This window comes from Balaenoptera acutorostrata, chromosome 11, assembly GCF_949987535.1.
Source record: "Balaenoptera acutorostrata chromosome 11, mBalAcu1.1, whole genome shotgun sequence".
Lineage (NCBI taxonomy): Eukaryota > Metazoa > Chordata > Mammalia > Artiodactyla > Balaenopteridae > Balaenoptera > Balaenoptera acutorostrata.
The window spans coordinates 50,417,314-50,425,348 of record NC_080074.1 but is presented as its reverse complement, the minus strand read 5'-3'; the positions used below and the strand labels follow the sequence as shown (position 1 = coordinate 50,425,348).

Here is an 8,035-nt window from a genome sequence, read left to right as displayed (position 1 = left end):
TCTAGCCAGAGATAAGGGGATCCAAGGACAAGGCTGAAACCCACACCAGACATAGGGTGTGTGTGTATATGTCTGTGTGCACACAGAATTCTATGAATTTCTTGCAAACAGAATATATTACATTGTATGGGGGGGGTGGTTAAAGGTATTAAATTGTTAAATGCCAATATTTAAATCATACAACTTTTGTAACCTTGATTTGGTCTCCCTCCCCCCTTTAAATATAGTATGGTTATAGTCTCCAAATTTGAGAGTGACTTTTTTTTTTTGATTTTCTAGAAGTTTTTAATGTATTTTTAAAATTATACTTTTAACAGTAAACTCTTACAAAGATGTTTTATGATTACATCATAACAAGCAATTGTTTACTGGGACAAAGAAGATATGCTAAAAGACAAATGAATTATTATAATTAAATATGCACAACTTATTGACATTTTTCTTAAGACAAAAAGACTGGGATATATCCACTGAAGTCTAGGCATTCTGCCATCACTTCTGTTACCAACTGGAGTCAAAGTTTTAAAATTCCTGTGATCTTGAATGTCTTGTTAAGTGTTAGAGGGCTTTTGTTTTATCTTTTAGCCACTAGATTTTTCAGGAAAAATTCACCTGCTTTATATGAAGAACACACCAGAGGGCCACTTGCAGTATAATGAAATCCAAGTTCATTTCCTACTTTTTCCCAGCATTTGAACTTTTCAGGAGTAATGTATTCTTCAACCTTAAGGTGGCGCTTTGTTGGCTGCATATATTGTCCTAAAGTCAAACGGTCCACATCTGCCTCACGAAGTGCTTTCATCATTGCATATACTTGCTCGTCATTCCCACCTAAAACCCAACATTATAGGTGTTTTAGAAATAACATCAGGTCGAACTTCCTTGGCATGTTTCAGTACACGTAGAGACTGGTCAAAATTGGCCCAGGGATCATGAACTTTCCTCTGTAGTTCTGGAACTGTTTCTACATTATGTGCATACACATCTAATCCTGACAGAGCAACTTTTCCTATTGCTTTAAGATCTCCTCAGAAATCAGGGGGGGAGACATTCCACAAGGATTGTCGGATTCCTTCCCTTTAAGTAAGGCACAGTCTTTGCAAAGCGCTCAGCTCCTCCATCAGGCATATCATCTCGATCCACAGACGTCAGGACTACATAATCCAGACCCCACTCTGCAATTGCCTTTGCAGTATTGTAGGGCTCATTGGCATCCAGTGGAGGTGGATTTCTTGCAGTCTCAGCAGAACAAAACCTACAACCTCTTGTACATGTGTCACCCATCAACACGATTGGGGCAGTGGCAGTGGCATATTCTCTGCCTCCCCAACACTCTCCAATATTGGGACACTGAGCTTCCTCACACCCTGTATGGAGATTTAAATTCTGCATTGTATTTTTCAGTTTATTGTAATTTTTCCCCATGGGAATCTCTGTCTTTAGCCGTGGAGGTAGTCTTAACCGTTCTCCTTTCTGGTGTTTTACGCCTCCTTTATATTCATCCCAGGTGCTCTTGTCTGCTAGATCACCAGATACAAAATCTTGAAGGTCTGGTCCATTCTGTAAAAATTCCTTCTTATTTTTTTTTTTAATCTGGCAAGGAACTTACTTGACTGGACTGCATAATACCTTCCAAATACCCAGGGGCCCGCAGTGCGGACTGCACTCCTGCAGCATAGAGACATACCTCTCTTTTTTTTCTAGCAGGGCCAAGGGATCACTAATTCCCAGGAAAAGAGAGATGGAAGAAAAAAGAGAGTGACCTATGTTTAAACGGCCTGGATATGCACCAAAAGTTGCAGTGAGCTTTAATTATGCTGACTATAAACCAAAAATACATGGTACACAGTATGACAAATACAAGGATATTTATGGCAACAAGAGGGTAAATTGATAGAAATTAGAACTGTCTTGGAAAATCTGGAAGGAATGTTGTCATAAGTACGGAAATTTCTCCTAGAAAGTGTAGGTCACTCTATGCCACCCAGGGAGAGTCTTGGTCATCTTTTTCCTCAGCATTGACAGACCATTTTGGTCTCTTGAAAATTATGTAATTTCACATTTCTCCATTCCTCACATTACATCACACACAATGGATACAGAAGCAACTTGAATATTGTTTGGTTCTCTTTAATGCTAATTACTATTAGTACTGGACTGTACTCATGGACATAGCTATGGTCTAGAGTGTTAACCTTTGACTTTGCACAACCTCAAATCTCAGAGACCAGATCTAGAGGTAACTAGAAATCTGTGAAGTGTTGACTTTCTTACATATACCTAACCCAAACACTAATGCAGAGGGCTGTTTAAAAACAGCTCCCCGAGATGAGGGCTGGAGTGCTTGCCCCTTAAGTGTGCGGATCTGAGAGTTTGGCTCTGAGAGGTGTTTTGGAAATATTTGAATTGGCCTGAATTCCCATGTTCGAGGCAGAACTGTGGGCCCTCGATATGGATTGTTTGTTGTGGTTGCAGTTGCCAACACTGCTTCTCAAATTTTAAGAGACGTGTCAGTCAGTGGTGATGCTATTCTCATCTTTTGTGTATGCTAGAGAAAAGGACATCCCCAGCGGTGGACAGGTTTGAAAGCAAGTGTGTGTGTGTGTTTGTAGTGAGGAGAGAATGGAAGGCCGGGGTGGGCGGATCACTACCAGACTGATGGAGAGCTCTTTGGTACTTTCCCGATAAAATGCCCCCCCTCCCAAGAAAACAATAGATCACCCTCAACCACGAGCTCTGCTGAGATGCCTTTCACCAAAGGAGCTACTTCTCTTTGTTGAGGGAAAGTGCAATTTTACAAAGATGCTGACTCCAGTTGGTGCCCAAGTCAGTCCCTAACTACGACCTACTGTGAGCAGATCTCTGTGGGTCTCCCAAGGTGGTCAGTGAGCTGAAACCAACACTTCAGAAGATCAGAGACCAAAGGTCCAGCCCTAGGAAGTAAACTGTATGATTATATATTCTGGGAAAAGATAGACTGAGCCTGTGGATAATAATAATTATATAACTGAAGAACCAAAAGGAAAAGAAAAGGGAATTGATTTATCCCATTACAGACTTAGTGCCTACTAGTTAATATGATTTGATTTCGTCTCTCCTTTAGTCTTCCCTGCCCTCTGCAGGGTTATTTGCCAAAGCGTGAATCATGACATGCACTGGTGTCTCACAAAAATTAGAGAAGACCTAATCACCTCATGAGACAGAAATCATGATCATGAAAATTAGAGAAAACCCCTCTCTGAAAGGCTCCTCAGGAGATACAAAGAGCTGTAGTTGAGATGATTTCAATGTCATACTCCTTTTCCCTCTCACTCTCTAACTCTCAAATTTCTAGAGAACATTCCCTTAACAGTGGTCAAATAGTAATAATAATAATGGTAACGATAAAGAAGAAACAGATAATAATGACTTGTGGCTGAAAGAAGCCTGAGTACTTAAAAAAAAACTGAACCTGCTGAACAACTTCAGCTTTGCCTCCTATGAGCTGCTATCTTGTAGCAGGATTAAAAAAAAAAAATTGCATGATGTAGTTACTAATTATATAACTTGAGAATGAGACACTAGGACATGTATCCAGTCTCTATTACTATCCTAGAGAGAATCAGAACACTGAATTCTAGTAGTGAATGTATCATGTAGAGTGCTACATCAGCTCTTCAAAGGAAAGCATAATTTCTAGGGCTGAGGAAGAAGCAACTAAAATCACAGTTTACATGGAACCGTTTGATCACCGTCTAGGTTAAAATGAGTCTTCTGGTTTCGTTGTTGCTATTTTTCTTTCTTTGCCATGCTGGTGGCTTACTGACTCTGTGTGTGTGAGTGTGTGTGCGTGAGTGTGTGTTCAGTCATTTGCACGTTTGTGTCTGTGGCATGCTTATCTAATCATGGCCTACTCAGGGTCATCATCTACAGTCATACAGATCATGCACTGTGCAAACCCCCTGAATAGGGCCGTGATGCTGCGAGTCAAAATTGGGACCATCACCAGGCCTAATACAGGCCCCTAACAGAGAAGAAAAAAGAACTGCCCTCATTTCTCCTGTGAGCAGGGGAAGGAGGTTAAGCAGGGACAAAATTCTTAGCTAAGTTGGAAGGGACTTGGTAGAGGGAGTGAGGAATCTTTTGATCTTCAGTGGTAGGTGTGATCTTAAAGAATCGAAGGTAGATGCTTGGGGCCTTACGTAGACATGGTGGTTTCTCTAGCCCTGGGCATTGGCCCAGGAATTTGCAAAGTTCCCAAAGCAGCTATGGAATCAGGTCCTGGCCTGAGAGCACTGGGGCCTGAGCGGTGGAAGCAGCCCTCCCTTCTCCTGGGTCAGCTTCCATCTACCTTCCTCTTTGGCCGTGAAAACCCTTTGGTTTTGGCGATGCCACCCCCATCCCTCTGCGTGAGACTGTGGCCGGAGAAACCAAAGAAACTCATCCTCGGCATTAACTTTGCAATTCTGCACTTAAAGTTTTCCCAAACTTTTTATATCCTTATACTTTCTACTAGAACTTTCAGGTGGGGAGAAATTTCAGGTGGGGATCTGATTTGATCCTATTTTAATTGTTTTGAGGGTCGTGTCCAGGCACCAGTATTTTTTAAAAGCTCTGTTGACCCTAACATTTATCTTGGGTTGAGAAAGGCTGTGATGGAGTCAGGGAGTGAGCTGGAGCTGGAATCCAGATGGCCTGCTGGGGGCTCTTTACTTTCTACGTGTCCACCTGCGTTGCTAGTACACCCCCTACAATCCCCTTACTCATCCCAAACCTTTACACAACTCCACTGGGCATCTTTCAACAGGGCTGCTCCAAACCTTCACAAAACTCAATTGAGCATCTTTCAACAGGGCCACTCTTGAGGCTGGAGACCTCTCCTGGCAACCAGAAAAATATGTATGGGAGAAGGTAGCTTGTCTCACTGGGCTGACTACCTTCATGTGACCTAATGCTCCTTCCGAGGGCATACACAAGCCCATCTGCCCTTTCCACAGGGGCTCCACTTTAGTTGGTGCCGTCAGGCAAATCCCTGCCTTTCAGGATATTGTCAGGTCTGTACCTAGACTTTGGGGGACTCAAATGTCTGGATCACAATCTGAACGGCAGTATCCTCTCTTTGTGGAATGCCGGGGTCATCCATCAAAGCCACAGAGGAATGGCTGGCATTTTATTGCTCAATCTGGACTCGGAAAATTCTTAGAGAATGGAATTTCTCTAATGAGAGGAGCAATAGGAGTTAGACTAAAGGGACAAGTTAAAGGTTGGGGACAGGTGGGTGTCTGTCTTCTGACTAGGATACTGGTGGTTTAATGACTGAGAAATATGCACTAAGTTATATATTGAGACTCGTGATTCTGTGAGATCCCCTGGCAGATTAGAACATGTGTGATCAGTACTGGAAGCTTCCAGAGGCTTTCACTTCCCCCCAGTGCCACAGACGGCCATCTCCAGCCTTCGGCAGCCCTGCTCCGTTTGTGTGCTGTCCCAGGGATAATGAAATCAGACAGGCCCACGGAGACTTCTTTTCCCTCCTCACAAATTTTTAATAAAACTATTTGAACAACAGAGCTGGGCATCTCTGAAGCCTAAAATTAAAGCAATAAGATGGAAGATGACTCGCTTGTCAGTCTGTACAAATTCCAGGGGAGTTTTTCTAAATCTGCCGACAATGTGAGGCTCTCCATCTGGAGTCTTTTCTTCCTTATTTTCACAGGAAGAAAATCCAGCACTAAGGAAGAGAAAAAGGGACACTTCATTCTCTGCCACTAACAGCATGTGAATGAAACCCTGAATCGGGTTTTCACAAAAATTTTGGGAGAGAATCGCCCTTGAATAAGTAAGTGTCCTCCATTCCGATTTCCTGAGACAAAGTGTAGTCACAGTGGTTTGTTTGGTGACCGCCGCTCAGCCATCTGCCTTGCAGGAGGAATGGCCACTGGAGGTTCCCGGACTCGCTGGATTCCCTCTCTCACCTTGGTCTTGATGTCCACTCTCGCCCTGGCCCTGGTGAAGGAATGCACAGCACACCTGGTCTCCAAGAGCTGGCACGCCAGGGGCAGGGCCGACAAGAGACACTCACAGAAGTCCTGTAATGTCATGTCAGGTGGTGCTAAGTGTCATGAGAAAAAATAAAACACATGATGGGGCAGTGGGTTATGGAGGACATGGGTATTTCAGATAGGGTGTTTGTGAAAGGCATCTGAGCTCCAGGTTGTAAATTACGTATCTCTATGTAGGCTGGCCTGTTTTTCAAAGCAAAGCTCTTGGCATTAATTCTGCAAGTAAGATTATTTAGTTTTCTAAAAAAGAGACTTAATTTAGCCCTGGCTGAAATTTAAGAAAGAATTAATAGCTCTCTCTTTTTTCCTCCTCTCCCCTTCCCCTCCCTTCTCCCTCCCCTCCCCTCCCTCTCTACCACATCCCCCTTCCTCTCCTCTCCTGTATCTTTCTTTCATCTTTCTCTTATCTTGACCACCTATTCACAGCCAGGAATAAAAGTAAATGCAAAATATTTCTATCCCTTTATACCTTGGGGGATATTTCTAGAGTCCTTAAGCTCTCTTAACACCAGCGGGAAAGCCTGCAGCAGCTCACCTCTGCTGTCCTGCACCTTCTTGCTGGATCCCCCAAAATGTAAATCTGACTGTGGCTCTCTGGGGGCTCGGCCCAGACTTCCTATAATGTGTGTATAAAAGACGTGAGTATCCTGCTGAAAGTGCCTAAAGAAAACAGTGAACCACCAGTCTAAGTTCTGTACTAATGTTACCTTATTTTCCACACTAAGGCATCGAAGCTAAAGGAGGTACCCATGGTATACCATAACCATCTGCCTTAGAATAGAGCTGGAGTCTTCTTCTGTGAACACGTATTCAGGGCTGTATGGCTCAGTGCCCTGGCAGGGAATACAGTTCCACGCAAGCGATTTAAGCGAAGAGAATGTAGTCCCGGGGCTACTGTGAGTGGTGAGGAAGGGGCGAGGGAGCAGAGAGTGCATGGTGAGGCACCCAGAGACTAGAGAGCAGACAGCCTTTATCACCTCCAGGGCTGGAGGAAGGGAAATCGAGCCCACTGAGAACACGAGCCCTGGAGGCAGTGACCTGGCAGGATGCTTGCTGCCTGTCAGAGGAAGGCAAGGAGCAGAGGCAGAGCAGACAGGAAATACCCAAGCTGGCTGTCTCTCCTCTCACACTCCAGCCTCAGACCCAACCAGAAGTCAGCAGTCTGGGAGCGGGGAGCGTGGAGAGCTTGCCCCTGGGGTATAGAGCGGGGATGGAGAAAGGAGCCAGAGGAGAGCACATGCAGGATCTGGAGCACGCAGACTAGCCTTCCTGCCCACCTGCCTAGGAGATGCTCTGCCTATGTGCGTGTCTACAGTGGCCACTACAACAATCAATCCTTCTTCTCTTCCTTCAGTTGTAACGGCCAAATACTGAGCAGCATCACATTTGGTAAACGGGCTCCCTGATCAAAGTGCTAAGGTGACCTAATTCAATCCCAGCTTTTAATTTCGTCTATTCTCAGCAGTTGGTCTGTGAAGACTTGATCTGACCATGTGTGTCCTGCCTGTAGTCTCTCCCCTCCCCAAGTCCTACTTTTGCACTTGAAGAGAAAAGATCATTTCAAAAGAATTTAATGATTTCCTTTCTAAGTAAACTCGTAAGAATTTCCCCTTCTATTCAAATTTTTGGCCCCTTCTATAATTTTCTTATTCCTTCTTAATATTTTCTTTCACAGAGAAATTTAGGACTTGAAAGTCATCCTAAGGTCATCTTCCTGTAGTGGAAGCCATAAAGATGAAAGCACAGTTATCTGGGGTGGGGAAGGGGGTGTTGTCACAGCCTGGTTCTTGCTGAAGCCTTTCTAATGACTGCATTTTCTGGCTCTGGCTACAATTATTTCATGGGTTATATTATGAGCCGCAGCAGTTCATTTCTTAGCTGAAATCGTTTTCTTGGCCTTGGCTGAGAGGTGTTTTTTCCCCAATGAAACAGACAGCCCTTGAGAACTTCGCCAAAGGCACACATTCATGCAAACCTACCCAATAAATCTGTGC

At 44.0% G+C, this 8,035-nt stretch overlaps 1 pseudogene; it reads right to left on the bottom strand.

The window, feature by feature from the left end:
- Positions 1 to 477: 477 nt before the first annotated feature.
- On the bottom strand, positions 478 to 1,685 carry LOC103008819 (lipoyl synthase, mitochondrial-like; annotated as a pseudogene).
- Positions 1,686 to 8,035: the final 6,350 nt, after the last annotated feature.